This window comes from Diprion similis, chromosome 12, assembly GCF_021155765.1.
Source record: "Diprion similis isolate iyDipSimi1 chromosome 12, iyDipSimi1.1, whole genome shotgun sequence".
NCBI lineage: Eukaryota > Metazoa > Arthropoda > Insecta > Hymenoptera > Diprionidae > Diprion > Diprion similis.
In genome coordinates, this window is record NC_060116.1 from 3,793,010 (window position 1) to 3,815,999 (window position 22,990).

A 22,990-nucleotide genomic window follows, 5' to 3' on the forward strand; every position below is an offset into this window, starting at 1 on the left:
GGGAAACTTGTCACTCCACTAGCACGGGTAGTAGATATTATTTTTGGTAGTAGGAGAGCTCTCGAGTGGGTCGAGCGAAAAGAGTGAGTGAATAGGGTGTATATTCACAAAAAGGTGGTCTGCCACGGAACGACAAGCTGTAACAAAAATGATATCCTAACAAGGAGATTCATTAAATACTTTTTGCTTATTCAATCAATAGATCAGCGACTTATGTGTAATTATTTCAATCCCCCTGCCTCTGATCCGACGGAAAAAACCCGAACAGGTACCTACGTGACGTAGACAGGATTGAACTACAGATTTATAGAAGGCTTTTAAATTTGTCGCAATGCATCCTCTTTCACCCTGCCAACTATTCAGTGAATCGAGAGGTTGGTGAAAATTGCATTCGCGATTCTTAGCGACGTCTCATGTCGAATAATGAGAGTACTCAGATTCCTCTCCCATAATCTTACAGTGAATTTATACTTTGTATTTTCTCCTTATTCTCACCTGTTTGACTTGGATTCCAAATCGAGTCAGCGGATCGCTCCCTACAGTGCTAGTTGTACATGAAATGCGCTAAAGTGCAACTTGTCATTCTCCTAAATCCATTATGTAGGGGAGACCGCAGGGCGCGACGGGCCTTCCAAAAAAATTGGACCAACAGGAACAAATTTCTTCCAATATTGATATATTATTAGAGATTTGTTCAATGTGTTCTAAATTAATAAACGCAACATTCTTTGAGGTACACGAAATTTGCTTGAAAATTTGAAAAAATGATGCTTTAGATAAAATACATTTGCTCCAGAATACAGTTTTTTTTTCGCCATATATATTGATAGATAATCACTAATTCATTCAAACAGGTAAAGTTAAGGGAGGGAAACATGAGTTTTGAAAGCTGTCTGTACTGCTATAAGATCATGCGATTGCAACAGAAATGTTTCGAACACTACGCAAAGTCGTACGAGACGGAACGTTACGGAATAAAGAACCGCGCATGAACCAAGCAAATTAAATAAAGCATTGAAATAATGTTTATTGTAATATTTTTTTTAACATCATATGAATTTTGATGCGCAATGTGCGTTGATGCCTCTTAATTTCGAAAATAATTTACAACACGTCTCTGAGTTGTGACGTGTATCTAAGATTGGTGTCCGTTGCGTACGACATCAATCTCCACTACCTAACGTCAAATCTGTCTAGGATTCGAACCAGAATAATTCGTCTTTGGCTTCTCACTACCCTGAGGAGAAATCGGAATCAAGTGAAAGTTCGACCGACAGGTGCACTCATGAAGGTCCACGTATCACTAATGATGATGTTTCGCATTCTACGACTCTATTCGTCCTTCATGTCGAGATGGCCACTGCCTCCTGATGCGAAGCGTATCGACATCCTGAAACATTGGATTGTAACGGTTTTCCTACTGTGCAATTCAGTGATGCTCGTGTGTGGTCTAATACTGAATGTGATCCGTAACCATGACGACCCCGCTACCTTTTCTTCAAGTCTTAGCGATATGATTACAATTATAGCAAACATTTTGTTCACAATCGTCTCCGAAGTCGAGGCAAATCGCCTTCATGTTGAGTACAAACAAATTTTTCTTATCTTATAGATTTATGTAGAAGGAAAATGAGTTACAGACTGATATTTGATGTTCTGATAAAAAACGTGCGTGGTTTATTCCACGTGGAGAAAAATTTTGCGTCTGCATTTACAGGTGTTGAATATTGTGAGTACTTCCGAGACTCTTACTGTGTAAAGTACAAATCAACCAGGAATTTACACCATTGCGCAATGCTACATACCTTTCCAGTACTACCTGGTTATAAAGGAGTATTAGGGCGGTTAGGGGGATGGGATTCCCAGAAATTTGTCGCCAGAGCGTTTCCCCACTACTGCCTGATGATATCGGCGAATGCCGGCTTCAGACATTACGGCGCCGCGAGGCAATTGGAGCCCCCCCCCCCCCCCCCCCCCCCCCCCAATTTTGAATAATATGCTACAAATCATAAAATTATGTGTCAACAACGACCCGCAAGTTGAACCAAACAAATCAATGCAAAACGGCTTACCTAAACCCATAATAACTAAACTGGTATCGAAATAACTGAAGCAATTCCAACAACAATACAAAATGACCTTAGCAAACTCATAAAATCTATCTCCGTTCGATTTAATATAACTTGCGACTTCAATTGAAAATCATTCTTTTGAAATTTCCACAAATTAGTTGTTCTAAGCTCTAGTCAAGATTCAGCACCATAGAAACGTTTTCTCGTGAACAGTGATAGAATAGGAAGCCGAAGGCAGGTAGTCATGGAGTCCATATTTCAAATTCCATACTTCTTACGATTACTATTGCACCGGCTTAATATAAATGCCATTGATTCTATTTCCTTCATATAGACTTATGATTTATAAAACTATATTTCATCAAACTAATTCAGCAAAATTACCCCTTCGAGCTTTTGCAGCGGAGAAATTTCGAATGAAATCATTGACGTAGATAGAATCTAATATGTCGTTTTCTATGCACATTGAGGCTAAACCAGGAAGTCGATCCTGCTCCATAGTCAGGCAGAGGTAATTCTTGATTAATCTCAATTCAGAAAACGACCTTTCCGCAAAGGCAATAGGTACCGGCAACGTTATAAGTATTCGTATAGCGATGTATGTGTTTGGACCGACTGTTGCGTGCCTGTTACTGTGTATACAATTCGAAATACATATGATATTGAAATGCTTACTTTCTCGTTCATTTCAAAGTCATGAATATCCTGTTTTTTCGATTTTTTTTTGTAGCTTAGCTATAATTGCAAATCGTTGTAATGTTCAGATCTGCTCTCTTTATCTATTCTTTTTCTCACGCTCTTATGTCATGACTCTGACCCTTCAATGGAAACATAGTCTATGTCAGAGACGCGAAATATCTAATGAAAGATCCTCAAATCCCAAATCGTCGCGCTGTTATTGGGTATCACATGTTGCATATCGCGTTTAGTTATCATTTCGTGTATACGCGCAGTAATGGGTTCGGCATATGGGAGGCTTGCTGGGTTCGCTCGGGATTGGTAAGTTACTCTTCTTTGAGTATGGATCGATGAAGCTGCCCTCAGAATCGATTCGAGTTTTCGTAAAATAGAAAAAAGGGCCTTATGATCTGACGCCCCCCACAAAGGCGCCCTGAGACGGCTGTCTCACATGCTTAGTGTCTGAAGCCGGCACTGATCTCGGAAATCTTATGTGTGTGAGTGTGTCGATAATCACCACCAATCGTAGTCATAAACGAATCACAGTTATGTATACGAATCTGGTGTCTAAACGCGTACGATTCAACGCACTAGCTTGTTCTCTTGTAACAAGGAGTCCGCGCCAAAGTTGGGAGCAAGAGGCAAAGTGGTGGAAGCTACGAAACTCGCTAAAGGAGAACGATAGGGAAATTCCCTCATAACGAGGACTCTTATAACACAGTAGCACTACACACTGCTTGCACCAAACATTTTCACACTTTTCAACGTAATACAATTTTTTTGTCGTCATAATTCTCAATTGTCAATCTAATTGTGAAGAGAGCTGCTTAATTTAAGTGACGTCCCTCTCGCTGCGTATTTACTTTTCCGCAATTGGCCTTTCATAATTTGTCAATAGATTTTGGGACCTTACGTCACTCCAGACCAGTATTGATTTCTCATACGGAGGAAGTACATACTCCCCTGTATATTGATTTGAGGAAATGCTTTGGACGCAGATGCCATTTCGGTATTTTCGTACAAATATTTTTATTACAATTTCGCAATTTTCCACACTCATGCGATCACGATCGAAGCATTGAAAAAAGACAGCAATAGCGTTGATGTATCAAAAAGAACGAAGAGTCAATCAACTGCTATTTTTCATCGAGGATCAAAATCCTACATACCTATCTAAAGGTGCCTATCCACATGGGAGTGAAACTGTCGAAAGTCGCTCTCGAAAATAGTACTCGCCAGTGGACATGCTCCTGAGAGTCACTCGTAGGCAGTGATTTTAAACTCCCCGATAGTAGACTCGCGAGAGCTTGCTCTCAAGTGGACAGTTTCGAACGCGCTATCTGAGAGTTACTCGCGAAGGTTCAAACCTAGTTCGAATTGTGACAGTGTTCTCCAAGTCTGATCATGGCACGACGCACGTGGACCTACTAGTACAGCTTGTTCCATCCGTGTATCTTTTTTTTGCAATACGCACGAGATTATTAGTGAAATCAAGTTGCAGTCTCCGTGATTTCCACGGTTTTACCCAGCAACTCCATTTATTTTCTCTTATTTTTTTTCTCGAATTTCAAACGTCACTATCATGGCTGCTGCGACTTGTGGCAGTTTATGAGAAGCCATCTCAAAAAGTACTGACGTCGCCTAGCTTACGAGTTGCAGACGCTCTCCAGTGGACACAGTTCAGAGAGGAATTTGTGACAGTCACTCTCAGGCTACTGTCTGAACTACTCGCGAAAGCGAAACTCGCTGAAAAATACTCTCACGTGAAAACAGTCATGAGAGTACTCTGGAGAGCAACTCTCAGATTTCAATCTCATGTGGACAGGCACCTTTAATTGCGTACCGTGCAACCTTACCTTATGCCTACCTACTCTCACATGCACTCCATCTTCTAAGATTCAGCAAAGCTGCCTGTTTTCCTTATGCCCTAGTAGTTTCGAGATTTGTTCACCTATAATATGCAGGAATGTCCACATCGAATAGACACGTGAATGTTTCATAAATTCAGTGCTGTAATTCATCTGCTCGAAGTAGCTAACATGTCAATACCCAAAATTGAGAGAGTTCGGCGCAGATGCATAAATTTTTCGGTCTTTTGATAAAATTTATTCCTGACTCAACCATAAAGTTCTGATGTGGGACACTGCACTGCTATTGTAAGGGCATAGTACATTATGTAACAAGGGAATAAAGTCGGAGATTATTACCGCGAGTGGGTTTACTGCCCGAGCAAAACGAGGCGGGGGTAATAATCACCTCAGGGAATCATCGAGTTTTATTCCTGTGTTACATATAGGACTTTATTTCCAGCTCAACTCTGGTCACATCTGTTGACTCAAAAAGTGGGAATCACTCACGCACTGAGTGTTCGATGTCAACCGTAGCGGAAGCTGGTGGTGCCCTTTTTGGGCAGCTTGTGTTCGCTGTTTTCGTTGACCTCACTGGGGCCCAGCTGACCCCAATACCGACTTCAACGTACAATTTTTAAGAGAGGGCGCTTAAATCAGGGTTATTTCTGCAAGTTGATGAGAGAAATGTTGAATTCCTGACTGAACGGTGCAGTTAACTTTTTTTCCCTGAAAAGCGGGACGAAAATGAAATATTTTTCACGCTCAACTTTTTTCCCGCAAATCTCATTTTTTCCGGAAATTGGAAATACGATAGAAGAATTACACGATAGAATATGATAATGATGGCGATGACAATGACGATAATGATAATGATGATGAAAAAAAAACATTCTTAAGTAGGGGGGGGGCTCTACCCGCCAGTCCCCCGATGGAGGCTTCGCCTTCACGCTCCCAGCAGGGCCTGCGGCCCGCGGCCCTGGACCTGCCCGGAAAATTGACCCTAGTTAGTTAGTTATTGGAAAAAAAAACGATACAGGACGTGGAACGAGATGTAAAAGAAATTCTTGAACACAAGAAAGTGAAAAGCAATGTGCAATACATACATGGGGTCTCTGAGACCCCAAGAACTTTTCATCACTTATATTTTACTTGCATAAACAACCGTGATTCAAGCGTGCTGACTTTGAGTACGTTGAAGTGGGTATTTCAGTCAGCTGGTCCTCAATATTTTTTTCATTAACTTTCAGAAATAATCCTGATCAAAGCGCGCTGACTCAAAAATTGTACGTTGTAGTCGATGTTGGGGTCAGCTGGACCCCAATGAGGTCAACGGAAACAGCAAACACAAAGCCCCAAAAAGGGCACCACCCGCTCCCGCCACGGTCGATATAGAACACTCAGCGCTTTGAGTCAACAGATGTGACCAGAGTTGAGTCGGAAATAAAGTCCTATATATAACACGGGAATAAAATTTGATCATCATTCTCTGATTTGATTACTGCCCTCGCCTGGTTCCGTTCGGGCAGTAAACTCACTCGCGGTAATAATTTCCGACCTTATTCCTTTGTTACATAATGTACTATGAGTCATCTCTTACAATAGCAGTGCAGTGTCCCACATCATGAAAATAACTCAGTATTCATGATTCCATTATTTCCTTGATAATACTCTCAATGATTTGCGACAAGGAAAATGACTGAATGAAAATTGTACGTATCTCTACCGGACTTGTTCGCATAAGACGTATTTCGCATTCTTTGCCACGATCACAAAAAAGTATTTACTAACTATACTGACTTTTTACCAGATACTGATAACCGATATAACGATGTTTTTGGAAGAAGCTACTGACGAAGAATCCGCTATGGTTGACTTCTACATGAGCAAATGTTCACTGCTCAATGCTATGGTTATTTCCTCGGCTTTTATGGCTTCATTAGTCTACACAATGGCCCCAATTTTTTTGGTTCAGCCCTTCCCGGGTAAAGCCGCATATCCGTTCTCGGTAGAGCCACTTTGGATTTGGGCTTCTATATACACTTTGCAATCCATTGCTGTTTTCCACGCCGGAACCTCATTGATGATGAACTTACTCTTCGTAAATATGATCTGGTTCACCGTTGCAAGATCTGAACTGGTGCGCACAGACATTGAAAAGGTGGACAACGAAACTGATGCCAGGAAATGTATTCAGAAGCATCAAGAATTCTTATGGTAAGGGTAATTTATGTACATCAGTTTAACCATACTATATCTATTGAAGATGAATAGCTCAGTTGATTTAAAAATAACTCGAAACATTAGAATATACGGTGAATTTCTAACGACTGAATAGTCCGTCCTCTGCTAAAATTCGATGTGCATGTACTACAATTCGAGAGCAATTGTTTGGTAGGGTCATTACCCATCATAAATGGAAACGTAACGTACTTAACCTCAAAAATTTTCACAGCTGTGAATGTTGAACACAGCTTTCAACAAAAATTGTTAAAGTTTCTGAGGTGACGGTCATGACGGTTGATTGCCCTGGCTAGAAACTTTTCTCGCGTTATAGCGGATGCATATTGAATTGTAGCAGGCAACAGAACATTCAATCGTTAGCGTTGTACTTTGTATAATATACAGAGTGATCGCCTAGCGGTTTACTGTTTGAACGCGCATGCGCTCATATTCTACAGCAATACCAATCGTTTTGTCAGGTCTACTAACCGTCATTAGTTCGAATGACAGATCACCGCAATGTGTGTAATTGTTCTGTACTGTCAAAATTATTTAGACATCGCGACGACCTGTCATCTGAACTTATGACGGTTATTCATAGAGATTCATAAAATTCTGCCAACACTTCTCGAATTTCGAATGAAACCTATAGTATTTTGGGAAAGACAAAACATCCATATTTATGTATACATGTGCTCATATCACCTGTATGTATACAGTTATCTCGCCGCTGCCGCCGATGTGTCAGGAATTCCGGAAGCATAAAAATAATCGAAATCCTCTGGTCTTTTTTCACCCCCTCCCAACCAAACCCAAAATATATATATATGTATGGACGACTACATATATTGTGACGCAAATGTGTGCTACTCTTCGGCTACCGAAGAAGTGACCGAGATCTCACCGCGATCCGAACGAAACTGGCACTTGCAATGACAACTGAAACAAACTGATCTCACAAAAAATATCGCTAGATTTTTGTTGGGCGCCTGGCGTGGTCAATCCGCCCCGAAATATTTACCTTCGCTAAACCTCGGCTAACACTCTCGGTAGCTCAGTACCGCAAAGAGGGAGGGGTAATTTTGGAGAGAGAAACACGGAGAGACACTCGACCACAACACGCTGATTGAGGAAAATAAAATAATATACCCAGCAATAGCGGTAATACAGCAAAAAAGGATACAAAATACTTCAAAATTCGCTCTTCACGGTCCAAAATCGAATAACAGAATAATTTTCGTAATCCACGTTACTTTTTATCCTATCGAGCCTTTAGCTCGCTACTCAAAACTAAACTCTTCATTAAAAATTCACTCACCCTCAATTCTCAATTCTGAATCCAGACATGCTCAGAACAAAGCGATAATCGCTACGAAACCGAGCCTATCCTAGTTTCTCGATGGCGTGCCGAACCGGCTACGGAACAGACGGTGTTCGTAATCACCCGACTCGGAGCTTCGAGTCAACTATAGTGATGTCTTGTATTTTTCTGCGACAGCCATGTGCACACATACAAGTGAATTTCGCAGTATGAATTCTCGAAAACGAAAGAATACTTTTCAAATGTTTTGTGATGAAATGATTCCTCATTAACGATTGCTGTGATATTATAAAATGATCCGTCGACAGCTGACACATGTATTCACATCTCACATCATGATGGCTGCCGCTGAAAGTGCTGAAACGATGCGATAGCATTTCGGTTGTTGAACGATCTACTGCACTTAGACATCACTGGAATCTATTTCGCCTACAACAAAACAGGAGCGCGAATAGATTAATTGCAACTCCATTGTTGGTTGAGCTCTATATTCAGAGAATTTACCCTGCGAAAATTCAGTGATATAAGATGGCACCACCATTAACCTATCGGCTCGGCGCTGATTGTGAACCAGCGATGCCAGGCCACATAGTCCAGGCATTTTAGGTTTTCCGATCGAAATAAACCGGAGGTTTATTGTTTGTTTTTTTTTTTTTTTTCTATAGATCACCTCATTTTGTCCTTCTGAAAAACAGATTAAAAATCGAGACCGAGATCGCGTTCGCGTTAATAAATATTCAAGGTCGGAAGTTAACAAATTTGGCTTTTTGCGAATATTCCACTTCCTATTGTTTAGATACCAATCAAGATGGCCATCAAAATTGAAACTCAAAACATTTCGCACCAAACAAGTCTCATTCATTTTTCTCGCACAATGAACGATGAATCTGCACGGTGGGGACGGTTTGATTATCAGTTTATTTACTTGATAAACCTCATAACGAGGTGAAACTTTCTTAACGAAAAGTGAAAAAATGAACCGCAATAACAGTCAAATTCAAATTAGGTTTCCATGACACAAGTATCATCCATTAACACCAATCAGAATTCCAAGTGGCTGCTCGGTTAACATCTAAATAATATCACGGTATTGTTAACCCTTACGACATAATCGAAAGTAATCAGTGATTAGTTAAACTATAAATGTTGACTACCGCATTGAAGGATTACCTCTGAAGGATTTCGAAGCAAAATATGCATGACATTTATAAGATTTACTTTCATCTTTAGTATTGCTGAAACAATTTTATGTTAGTACTTTAATAATATTAGTTTTATGTCCAAATGTTGATACATAAGAAAGTTATAAAAAGCAACAAAGGCAGACAGGAGACAATAAAAATTCAATTTCTTTTCACGCATTGGAATCTTCATATTATCATTCAACATTCATGACTCAATAAATTTATTGATCTGTTGGCTGCAATGTTGTTCTGTTCATGAAACACAACTTTACACTGGATCAGCCAAATGACGTTCATCTCCCACATTTCTCAAATATTAATTTGTGAATAACAAAGAAACATTTTCATTTACTTGTCACAGATGTGGAGAATAATTTGTACCCCAAGAAAGACACGAGGGCGCGAGGAAAGAGTATCGTTAGAATAGAAAAGATGTGCTTGCCGAGTACGTAGCTCTGAGAATGATGTTTCGATATCGCTACATGAAATGTGAGGTCCGACTTGACGATGTCTACGTGCGGGAAGCTCGTGCTTGGCATTTTTCCCGGTTTCCAGCTCCAATAATAATTTATTGTATCACCAATCATTCATAATAAACTAAATCCTTCTATCGGTGAAAACATAAAACACTTTCCGTCGATAACGTTACACACTACAGTAACTTCCTAGGAAATGAAATCGGATTGATATTCCACTTGAATTCAAATGATTGAGAAGATAGTTTACTGGTAATTAATAAAAAGTTGCGAATCGGAATGACGCGAGCGGTGATGCGGGTAATTTAGAGTATTTGGCACAGTTCTGATAATTTGAAACTGACCAATATTATGTAGCCGTACGTATATGTAATATGTACATTGTACATTGTGCATCGAAGTGAATCAACTGTAGCATTTGTTGACCCTTGTAAGTTGTGAGATTATGTACGAAATTTGTACATCTGATATAACGTTGCTAGTCACACAGAGAATTCGATTAGTATACACGAAAGTTACAGAACTACTCAACATTATAAGTGATACAGGAACCACGTTCGTTCGTACAACGTTCGTGTCAACTGCCCTGAATAGTGTACCAATAACTATTAAAAATGGACAATCTAACGATAAAATATTTTTTTCCAAATATATTCAATTGATGCGATCGTCAGAGATATCTTTTTGAAAAATTCAGATTATTGATTGCATGAATTGGCTCGTTGATTTGTCACTGGATGATGAGAGTTTTTGTGCTCCGTTGAGAGCAGATGAGTATTTTTAGACTGATTTGCACGAAGAGTCTAAAATTCGTATCTATATTTCTAAATTTTAATACTTTCTTCAATTCTAATTCCTAAATCAACACATCGAACTGTATTTTTCTACGTGATAGTTATCAAATCCTGTTCGTTATCTATAACTTTGATTATTGTCATTTCCTCGCTTGTATTAGTGTCGTTTTGAAATTTTCTTTTGTGTTTGGTACTTTGTCTTTAACTTCGTCCTCTACTTATGAGTTTCGGTTTCTGTCTGCTTTAGCTGTGACAGAGAAACTACATTTATATTCATTTCCGTTACTGTCTTATCTAGTCACATGAATACCTTGTCGATCATTATCTCTAGACCAGGCTGGACTTTTTGTCGGCTCGGATGAAATATGAAATATGAAAAGCCATGCTACGCAGTTTACATATATGAAAAAACTGCTGCTAGAGGATGTGTTTTGTTTTTTTGTATGTGAATCAACATATTCGACATGATGCAATTTGAAAAATTTAGAAATAGGTTCAATACATTCAGTGTGTGTGTGTGTGTGTGTGCACAGTACCATCCGTAAGAATTGCGATTCTCTCCATTATCACTATCCTGAAAAATGTCTGTTGAGCCAGAGTTTCGACGAACTTTGATCAAATGTGGTAGCACAGTACCATTTGCAGGAATTACGATACCTTCCAATTCCAGTGTCGTAAGCAACGTCCGTGGAGTAATGGTTATGAGAAACTTTGTCTGAACCTAGTTACCTTGACATGCGTAAAACTGTATTGCATTATCCTATTCACAAGAAGTTCATTGTGTATTGCTAATGACTCCGGTCGCCAATTTGAGATTTATAAAATGAATGGAAGAGATTCCATTTCCCCGGCAGACTGTGAATTGAAAACAACCGAATCCCGATACCGAATAAATAAGAAGTAATACAGACGTATTTCTGGCTGATAGATTTTAATTTAAGGCATGAAAATCAGTGTGATCTACAAGTTGGAAAAGAATCATGCAAGACAAACAAGTTCCGATCCCAAATTAAGAAAAATTCATAGAAACAGATTTCTGGTTAATTGAATTGACCATCTAAAAAAGACCAGTTGAGATCCGTTTCGTGTCCATCACCGTGAGCAATGCCTGTTTAGTTATGATTGTGAATCCGTCAGGTTATGGCTGTGAGAAACTGCGACTGAACCTGGTTGTTTTATAAGTGCGCATTTACTGGTGAAGTGGAACTCGTTGCATCTGGCGACTGTGAATTAGGAATTCGTAAGGACTTGTAATAAATCGATAAAAAGTAACAAGAACGTAATGTCTAGTTCTGAAATGAGCGTAATCTACAGCAAAAAATTGCAAAAAGAGCATTTTAACGCACATAATTATTGCAATTCCTTTCACGGTTACAATTGTGTGTAGTGCTCATCCATAGTCATGAAAAGTGAATAACCTTTTCAACTTCCCATTTCCCTGTTTTCGGAGATGAAAGAAAGTTATTGTAATCACCCCGAAAAAGGAAAGTTGGATTTACACTGAATCTCGACGTTTCAAGATTTGGAGAATCACCTCAGACCACTTCCTTATGGACGCCTGTGTGTGTGTATGTGTGTGCATGTATGTTAGTGCGTACGTACGTATGGATAAGATCAATTTTTTTGTTCGACGATACCTTTAGAACGAGTGACTGGATTTTGATGATTTTTAGCTCAATCGATGCTGCTCTTCCAAACTGCGAACTCATCAGATTTTGGCTTTGATCGATCGAGTACTTTTTCAATTATTCAAATAACAAAACGCCAAAAATCAAATGAAAATGATATCTTGAGGATGAATGAACGGATTTGAATAAAAATTGATACCGTGAGATTTTTTGGGTCACCGATAACGAATCCAAGGCCAGAATTCTAGAACTTCTGATGGTGGATCCATTATAGTGGTTAAAAATAGAAAAAAATCGTAATATTTTCACATAATATGGCATCCAAGGGCTTTTCAATCGTCAATCACGGATCTGAATTTGTAATTCGAAATTCTAATTGGATATTGATATTTTTTTTTCCGTGAACTCGGAACCTGCAATGTGACGCCGGGAAGTTTGAGGGCTGACTCACGGTCCGCCTGAAGCCGCTTGTTTCCTGCATTTTCCTTGATCACCTGTGAGCGCCATGAAGGATGCCAGTACTGTCATTCGGTCTTACATTTCATGCCAATCTTCATATCACTCACTCAAAAAGTCTATCGTCCTTTGCAATATTTGGATTCTGATACTGTAATGCTGGAGACGTGATAATTATCATGAGCAAAACACCAGTTGATTGAAGGCTCGTGCCAACACTCTTACTCTACAAGGCCTGTTACCCGGATGCGGGAACGCCGATGCGTTGAACTACGGGACACAAGACCTACACGCCGAAACACACAACACGGACGACCTGAATTCGCTGAACGTTGATACACGGAGCACAAGATTAAGGTTAGACAATGACTGATAGTGGCGCTGCATCCATGCTTACGTGCGGTCATTTTGATTTATCTTGGATTTACTCTTTCGGTAATAGCGTTTCATTACGCGTGTAGCAATTTCACAAACAATGAGGTCCCGAACTGCGTTCATCCAGAAACGGAAAACGAAAAGATTCATCATTGTACATGAACTTTGGCTATGAATATCTCCAGAACGGTGGTGAAGACTTCAATCGGATTTATTGTGCAAGGTCAAACAGACAACGTCTCTCCTTTCTGTCAGTTTCATTAGAACTTATTCACTCGTCCCGGAGATATGGCACCCGGATTTCGGGCTTTCGTTGGTCCATGTAGCTGACTCTCGGCTACCACTCACCGGCCTTCGGGTGTTTGGCGGCGATAACTTACCGCGAATTCTCATGCTGCATTGAGTCACTCTTATTGTTGAAGTCATATGCTATTCTAAGACCTTCAAAAACTGGAGTTGATCATTATTTTTTTTCACGAATATTCGGAAACGGCACGGCGATTCCTCATGGCATTCACATGCAATGTATATATTTTCCAGATTCTTAAACCTGAATCTGATTATTTGTGCGTGAATGTAATCACATTTAGGAGTGGTTGAACCCCCACTCGTCAATTTTTCTTTCCCCCGAGTGAATCACATCTTCTATTTCTCGTCACGGGAAAATTTTTACAATTAGTTAACTGAAAAAATGTTGTGTTCTTAGGAGTGAAACAACGATTAATGCTCGACATCTCTATCTTTGAATGTGCGGTTTCACCTCATTAAAGTAATTTGTGTCCAATAAAAAAAAATACACATCGCTTGCTCTTCGATGCACGGCAACATGTATGAACTTTATCAAATCCGGAGAGATCCGCCTGGAAAACCCTCCTTATAAGACAAAAGTTCTCAAACTCGATTGACTGAAAGTAAACGCCAAGTTTTTCTCTCTTGAATCCTCTGAATTCACATTGGTTTTGTGAGGAAATAAGCTTTTGGAATAAATGGTTGTCATTTACTTTTTCGTTGATAGATATTAGTGATTTGGTCTGTGGGCAGCTTCGCATACTCAGCAATGACTGGACACGAGACCAACTGCTTGATGATATTTTTTTCCCATCGTTGTCGTTGAGATATCAAATGATGATTAAAAGGCTGTTGATTGATTCGACTTGGAATTCAGATTGAGGACAACAAGAAGAAGTTCATTTAAAATAACGGGTTAAACACTGCAAAGAAAGTGAATTCAAATCTTTAGTTAAGAATAAAAATAAATGTAGTAATTTGAAAATGTATGAATTGACCAATGGCAAAGTTAGACATTCTTGATCTAAATTCGTTTCTATCTGCACACAATTCCCACTTTGCGATTTGTCCTCTATAAATTTGAGAGTAGAATTTAGAATGTCTGGTTGTGATAAAGTACTGTTGGGTAAACAGGTTTTTTCAGAACCGTTCGAGTGAGGGAATTGATCAGAAGTATTCTGATTCTTGTCCGGCAATGTTCCTCTTGAAGTTTGTTCTATGATTTTAAGAATCTACCCAACTCTCTGATTGGTTCTTCCCAAATTCAAGAAAGTTTCTTATGCAAGCGCTCCCCTACGACTCATATTGCAAACTTACGCTCCGCGCAAAAAAACTTACTCTGCGTTCTTGGTACATGATCTAATACCATTTTTGAGTTCACTGTAACGGCCACTTAATTGAGCTGGAAAGCGGAACAAGGGTGGCATAGGACTCCCTGGTGTGTTTTTTCACACATTTTCGGGGGAAAAGTTTTCATTTCCTGCTCATTTGCGGCATATGAGCAGCATTGTCGTCTCGCTAATCGGGTTACTACTTTCCAATTGAATAAAGTAGCGACAGTTAAGTCGGGACTAAAATCACACATGCATCACAAGAGTAAAGCCGATTCTTCCCTCGCTTTACTCGGGCAATAAACCAGGGCTTGGGAATAACCTTCGACCTCATTCCCTTGTTACATAATGTACTATATTGTTGAATACGAGTGGCCGCAGATACATGATAGAGCCGCCCGATTGTTTGCGGCGTGGACAGTAAGGTGTTCGTGTGACCGTGTAGAGATCTTGGTGTCGACTATATGCGTTTGCATGTATCGAATCGACCATTGTTCCGAATTTGTGGCATCGTTAGAAGAAAGAATCGACGGCTCCCTTAGTTTGAATTCGAGGAGGTTTTAAATGGAGGTGGGTGTACATATGTGTGCTGGAATTCCCGACGCCACAATTGTTAATGTGGTGGCGGCGGCGTAAACTTGTAAAATATCCTTGCGAATGTGCTGCGCTTCGATTTTGTGACTCCTTAATCAAGAATCAAGGCATTTTGATACATTGAAGTGTATAATATGGATTGTGTCTGACACGTGTGTAGGCAAGATTGTAAAGACTGATGAACTACAGACTAAAAAAGTATTCGAACAAAATTGAAAATTGTCTTTGATTGTGACCAAGGCTCCCCAAACTATGAACCCGATCAGTCGGTGATGTAATAGCTCCTTGGTGACCTGACTCAGAGAGGAGGCGCCGACGGATATCGTGTCCCCGTAGTATTTCGAATACCATATTGGCTGAACCGAATAGAAGAGCTGTATACACCGTCATACATTACATCATGAGTTTCATTAAATGTAAAACAGTATATGCACCCGATTCACTGAGAAAGGCAACCGGCATCACTGTCCGTCAGATTCAGATTAAGCACCGCACTAACCAAGTCAATCTCCGATGGCGAGGACAGTTTCAACAAGTTTTGTTAACGCCGGTATAATTTTCAGTTTTGTGGACAAAATGTCGATACCTGTGAGGCGTATGGCTTGTCAGGTAGGAGCAACCAACTTGGCAGCCGTGGTGTTCGGAGGACTGGTGTTCGCTTACGTAAGGCTGAATTGTAATTGATGAAAATCTATGTGACGACGAAAATTGCATGTCTGTTAGCTCTATGACCTGATAAAATATTTGTTTTCATGTTATGGCGATACAGAGGTGGAGGTCATTTGCATTAATCGACATCGCCATGTTGCTGTGCGTAATGTTCTTCGCCTTGACTCAGCCGTTTTTGTACGTTTGGCCTGCGGACCATCTAATTGAATCGGTAATTGACTTCAGTTTCACTCGTTCATTTTCTTTTAGTAAGGTTTGCCGAAGTTTAAGTTTTTTACGTCATGCTCGTTAGATTAGAACTAATCGCTATCGTGCGTTAGTGAAACTCATTAAGATAATTTATAAACATGAACCAAAGCTGGCTCAATGTCGGCGAAGGAAGATTGTATACCGGGTTCGAACTAGCATTAGTTTTTTCGCATGTTGTTTCGCCATAACCAAGATATGGAACATCGCTGACCCAGCGTCGGTAAAAATCGCTTGAATATGGTACTGAGCGAGGTTTGGCTCGTATTACCAATGTCGGTAAACTCTTTAACGGCACCCGTCGTGCATTTCGCGAACGAAAACTTGTGCATGTGTTGCCGCTAGCGGTGACCGCGTATCTCGGAGCCAGCACTTTCGCCGGAGACTTTCAGTATAATGCTAATAGTGATATGTGTAGTACATGTACACGAGGTGGCGCTAGCGTCGCGCCAGGCGACGAGAGAGTTAGTCAAGACCAAACCACTGTGATAACCTATCATAAAGAAATAAAGACGTTACAAAACTACTACAAAGTGTTTTCATATTAAGAAGTAACAATCTAACATTGGCGGCGAGGAGAAAATAAACCCGGAAGACTCGAGAATCCCTAAGACGATCGTCGAGGAGCCGTAAGACGAAAAAAGGAGCTGGGGAACCTCATAGAAGACCACAGAAAGACGAAAAAGCCGAAAGACGCCATGTTCGGTAGCGATGGGTACGTAGCGTTTAACCCAAACGAAGACCAAAACGGAATATACCCGCGATGGGAAAGATGGTTGCGAGGATTCGAGCTGTTCGTAGAAAGTAAGAATATAGTGGACAGTAAGCGAAAAAAAGCTATGCTACTTCATTATGGCGGTCTTGATTCGCAAGACGTATTCTACGCGATACCCGAGGCTAATACGATAGCCGAAAGAGAGGACGCCTACAATAAAACAAGAGACGAGCTGACGAAATTTTTCAAGCCGAAATTAAACACAACTTTCGAGCGTCACATTTTTCGCGGCTTGGCACAGAAAGAAGGGGAATCATTTGGACCATATGTCACCAGGCTGCGCCAACAAGCCCGGCACTGTTTATTCGCCAGCGAAGATAATAAAATACGCGATCAAGTGATCGAACATTGCCGTGATTCTGAGGTTAGGAAGCGAGTCCTCGAAAAAGGTGACATAACCCTCAAGGAAGTGCTGGAAATCGCAAATGCGTGGGAGATATCGTGTTCGAGAGTCAAGTCGATGGAAGGAGAATCAATAGCGAACCTTTCATCAAGAAAATTCACAGACAAAAAAGTGACAAGTCATACGGAAAACCGGAAGAGTCAACGTGTTATCGTTGCGGTTACTCAGGACATATACAATCAAGTGATAAATGTCCGGCCAGAGACAAGGAATGCAGCAAATGCAAGAAGATCGGTCACTACGCAAATATGTGCTGCACGGAAAATCTTACGGCCAACGAAGCGAAGAAAAAGTCTGAACCGAACGAGAAGAAGAAAAACACCGTCAGGCATGTCGAGGAGGCAAACCAAGACGAAGATTGTACAGAATACGCGTTCGCCCTGGATGACAGTTGTTCTACGGTCTACGACCAAGCAGCCAGCAATCAGAGATCTAGTTTAGAGTATGAGATTAAGGACAGAGATATCAAGATAAAAATTGGGGGAGTTGATGTAGAAATGCTTATCGATTCGGGAACTACATGTAACGTAATGGGACAAAAAACATGGAAATTCTGCAAAAATAGAGGCATAATTTGTAAATCAAAAAAGAGCTCAGATGAATCGGTTAAAGCTTATGGCCAGACATCTCCATTAGAACTAATAGGTGAATTTAAGTGCAAAATAGCGGTTGGAAATCAAGAAACAAAAGCTGACTTTATAGTTACCCGAGGCGAGGGAAAGGCATTGTTGGGTTATCGTACAGCATGCGAGTTGGGAATTTTACGAGTCAGTTTGCAGACACAGGTAAACAGCTTAGACTTGATTGTTGGTCAAGAAGACCTGTTTGAAGGGATAGGAGAATTAAAAGGATTTCAATTACATATCCCAGTCGATAAGTCAGTAACGCCAGTAGCTCAACCGCGTCGTAGAATCCCGATAAAACTGCGATATAAAGTTCGGGAGCAAACAGACTCTTTGTGAGATCAAGGCATTATCGAGAGAGTTGTAGGACCAACACCTTGGGTAATACCAGCAGTACCAGTCTTAAAGAAGAAAAAAAAGAAGTGCGACTTTGCGTAGATCTGAGAAGGGCTAACAAAGCAATAGAGCGTCACAGATAACCCCTCCCCGTTCTGGAAGAGATTTTAAATGAGGTCAAAGGTAGCCAGTGGTTCAGTAAACTAGATATAAAAAGCGCCTTCCAACAGATAGAACTGGACGAAGAGTCGAGAGCAATCACAACTTTCGCAACGAATTGTGGATTGTTTCGTTTTAAGCGACTAGTTTTCGGGCTGAACTGCGCACCAGAGTGTTTTCAACATATTCTAGAGTAAACTCTACGGGATTTAAGAGGGGTCGTAAACTTTATGGATGACTTACTAGTGTTCGGCAAATCAAAAGAAGAACATGATAATAACGTGAACAAAGTCTCCGAGAGATTACTTGAACGCGGTCTCACTCTAAATAAAGAAAAATGCGAATTCGGTCAGAAGGAAATTGAGTATCTCGGATTCAAAATATCGGGAAAGGGGTTTAAGCCGTTACGATCGAAAATCGAGGCAGTCGAGAACTTCCGAGAACCAAAGACCCCAGAAGAAATTCGTAGCTTTCTCGGCTTAGTAAACTTTTGCGCGTCATTCATCCCGGACCTAGCTACCGTTAGCGAGCCACTGCGACGTCTAACAAGAAAGGACGAAAAACTTGTTTGGGGGAAAGAACAGAGCTGCGCGTTTAACGAACTCAAAAAGCGTCTTTGCAACGCAGAAACTCTAGGTATTTTTGATAAAAACGCGAAAACAAGGTTGGTGGCAGATGCTAGCCCAGTTGCGATAGGAGCCGTGGTGACACAAGCAACGAACGAAGGTAGAAGAATAATAAGTTACGCGAGCAGAAGTCTTACGGCGTGCGAAAGACGATATTCGCAGACAGAGCGAGAAGCATTAGCCATTGTGTACGCCTGCGAGCGTTTTCACGTTTGGTTGTACGGGACAGAATTCGACTTAGTCACCGATCATAAAGCGCTAGAATTCATATTCTCTCCAAAGGCAAAACCATGTACGCGTATTGAACGCTGGGTTCTGAGATTGCAAGCTTATAAATATCGAGTTGTATATGAAGCGGGTAGATCAAACATAGCCGATCCGCTATCGCGACTCGTCAAAACAGAGATGGAAAAACCGGAGGACAGCCTCAGCATGAATGAACTATACATCTGCTGGGTTGCCACACAAACTATACCGGCTGCAATGTCAATGACAGAGTTAGAGACCGAGTCTGCTAATGACCCTCTTCTTATTTAAGTTCGAGAGGCCTTAAGAACGGGAAATTGGGACAAATTGTCAAGCTCGCGATTCAGGGCAGTGAAAGATGAATTGTGCATATATAATAACTTAGTCTTAAGAGGTACGCGTATAGTTATTCCGGAGCGTCTGAAAAAACGAACACTAGCCCTGGCGCACGAGGGTCATCCCGGTATCGTAGCAACAAAAAATCGACTTCGGAGCAAGGTATGGTGGGATGGCGTCGATAAAGATGCAGAAGGGTCGGTAAAGAAGTGCAGTAGCTGCCAGCTAATACAGAAAGCTGTCGTACCCGCTCCGTTAAAATGTAACCGTTAAAATGTAACGACTTACCTGATAAGCCGGGGGACTCAGTGGCATTAGATTCATTAGGCCCGCTACCCTCTGGTGAGCACATCTTGATTGTTGTAGACTGTTATAGCCGTTTCTACGAAATCGAAGTATTGCGCTTATTCACTGCACCAGTAACTATCAGTAAATTGCGAGATATATTCGCCAGGCATGGGAATCCCCGAATAATGGTTTGCGATAATGGTCAACCTTTCGCAAGTACTGAACTTCGAGAATGGGCCGGAAATCGTGGTATAAAAATCAGTCATGTCGCTCCGTATTGGCCTCAGGCTAACGGAGAAGTCGAACGACAAAACCGAAGTGTGGTTAAACGTCGGAAAATTGCGCAAATCGAGAAAAGACCGTGGAAGGAGGAGCTAGCTGATTATTTGTTAATGTATAGATCAACCCCTCATACCACTACCGGTAAATCCCCTGCAGAGATGTTATTCGGGCGCAAGTTGAGAACAAAGATGCCAGAACTTGTCGAGGACGCTATTCTCGACGAGGATGTTAGGGACAGAGACCCGTGGAGAAAAATGCGCGGAAAGGACGGTTACGACCAGCAAAATCACGTCAAAGGATCTAGCATTCAAGTGGGAGATACAGTCCGTATGAAAGCTCAAAAGACCAATAAGCTAAGCCCCGAATACGACGCGACTAGATTTACCATCACGGATAAGAGAGACAATTCGGTGACTATTTGCAATCAGCAACGGGAAATTTTCAAAAGAAATATTTCGGCCGTAAAAAAACCTTATCAAGACGAGGACGATGATGTCAACATCGTTGAAGTTCCTACTAGAAATAGCTCACCGAAAACTATACCCACGGTAGAGTCCTCAGCGTCTGAGACTACTACCGTCAGGACAAGGCCCGCGAGAGAGTCCCATATGCCTAAACATTTTAAAGATTTCGTTCTGTAATGTCAATAATATTAGGTATTCGTATTAATTAAGTATTAATATTAGATAAGTATTGGCTTGAAAATATTCAAGGAAAAAGGATGGAGTATATGTACACGAGGTGGCGCTAGCGTGGTGCCAGGCGACGAGAGAGTTAGTCAAGACCAAACCACTGTGATAACCTGTCATAAAGAAATAAAGACGTTACAAAACGACTTCAATGTGTTTTCATATCAAGAAGTAACAATCTAACAATATGCATATTATTTCAATAACCTCTTTAGTACGTTTTCCTACCTTAGTTATCTTTACCTGCCCTTCGATTTTCGAAAAAACTTGATTTCTTCATGAATTTATTTTTGTGTTAGTCGCAAACAAATATATTTCAAGTCAAGAAAATCTAGCGAATGACAGGGAATATTTATTTCAATATTTGTGACCGAACTTTGAGTTGTATCATCGAACCGTCGACCGTACATCCGTCACTCATTGGCACTACGTATATCGACGCTACAAATATGTACACTAAAAACACCTTTGTGTCATTTATTCTACCTACACCATACTCCCTCGAATATTTGTGTAACATTTTGTTCTACTTGGTCTACAATACTTGGAAAAAGTTTTAGCTGGAACTTTTGTTCAGCATTTTTCAACTTACTCAAACTATTGTGTCACCCTTGTTCGCACTTTCGCAAGACGTTCACATTGATAATAATATTTTGTGTCTTCCAAAGAGCCTACGAGTATCAGAAACCATCTTGCATAGCCAGTGGGTGGGAAAATCGCCGCAGACGCTCAAGCTGTTACTCCTTATGATGCAGAGGGCCTCTCAGCCATTAGTCATCAAAGTGGACGGCCTACTTCCGGTTTTGAATATGGAAATGTTTGGAAGTGTACGTTTTTGATGAGCCTACAACATATTTACTTTTTTGCAAACCTCCTCAACTTATTCATAATTTTTTTTAGGCGTTGTCAACCACTTTCTCGTACATCGCAACGCTGCTAACTATTTTCGGCAACTGAACGAGAAAGCAGAAATTCGCCGGGATGTGAAGAGTTTGTTCCATCAAAAAACGTATCCCACTTGCTGTATGCTGGCCGGTTTATTGCGTTCCACCGAGCAATCGGGTATAGAAAATTTGACTCGTCTGTCATTTTCACATGATATTCTACGCGATTAAAGGATAACGGCGTTCGATATAATGCAAAAAGCAGACTAATCCAATTTTTTATACCTGTTTGTACGGTAAGAATTTATGAACTGGCCTGTATATTTCAACGATCTTTTTCAATTACACATATGAGGTGATCGTGAGATATATAAGGTATCGAATTCAACGTAGGTATATGTGATTGCAGTAATTTGAAAATTTCAGCCACAAAATGCACGAATTATGACAACAACAATAAATAATATTGAGTTAAGCCAAAAACCTTCATATTGAACACATTGGGTGAGGCATTTATAGTGACCCAGGCACTTTTCTCCTAAACCAAGCCGGATAGGAAAAAATGTTCAAGACATTAGTTTCTTGGTTCCAAGGGGGACATGAGATGGTGTCTTTGAATTTTTTCAAAAGTCGTAGTATCAAGGTCATTTGAGGGTCAACTTTGGTTTTTCAAACGGGATGGTATATTTTTTGTCACAGAAATCAAAAGAGCATTAAATTCCAGGTCTAGAAGTACTTGGACGCCATGGTCTTAAAACTAAAGGATCATGGGATATTCATTGGAAAAGAAAAATAAATCGGTTAAATTTTTTAATGGCGCAGTCATTGCGGGGGCAAGATTATTTTCCCAAAATTTCACAACAAATGTTCAAAATTCTGACCACTCACCTCAATACATTTTTCGTCACGTCCAATATAAGCCCGTTGCACTGCCAAAAGAGTGCCGTCCTTAAGGTGCTTATGAAGACCCCACACCTCGACAACGCGGGGATGCAAAACTCCTGTACCGCTTAAGCGATTAGAGTGAAACTTGGGCAGTTAATACGTTATTTTGGAGAAAAGTGGAGCGTCTTTTTACTTTTTCAAAATTTGGAAAAAAACTTTACAGATTGGTTACCACCCACAGAAATTGGCCAAATTTTCACAGTTGCACTGAATGGA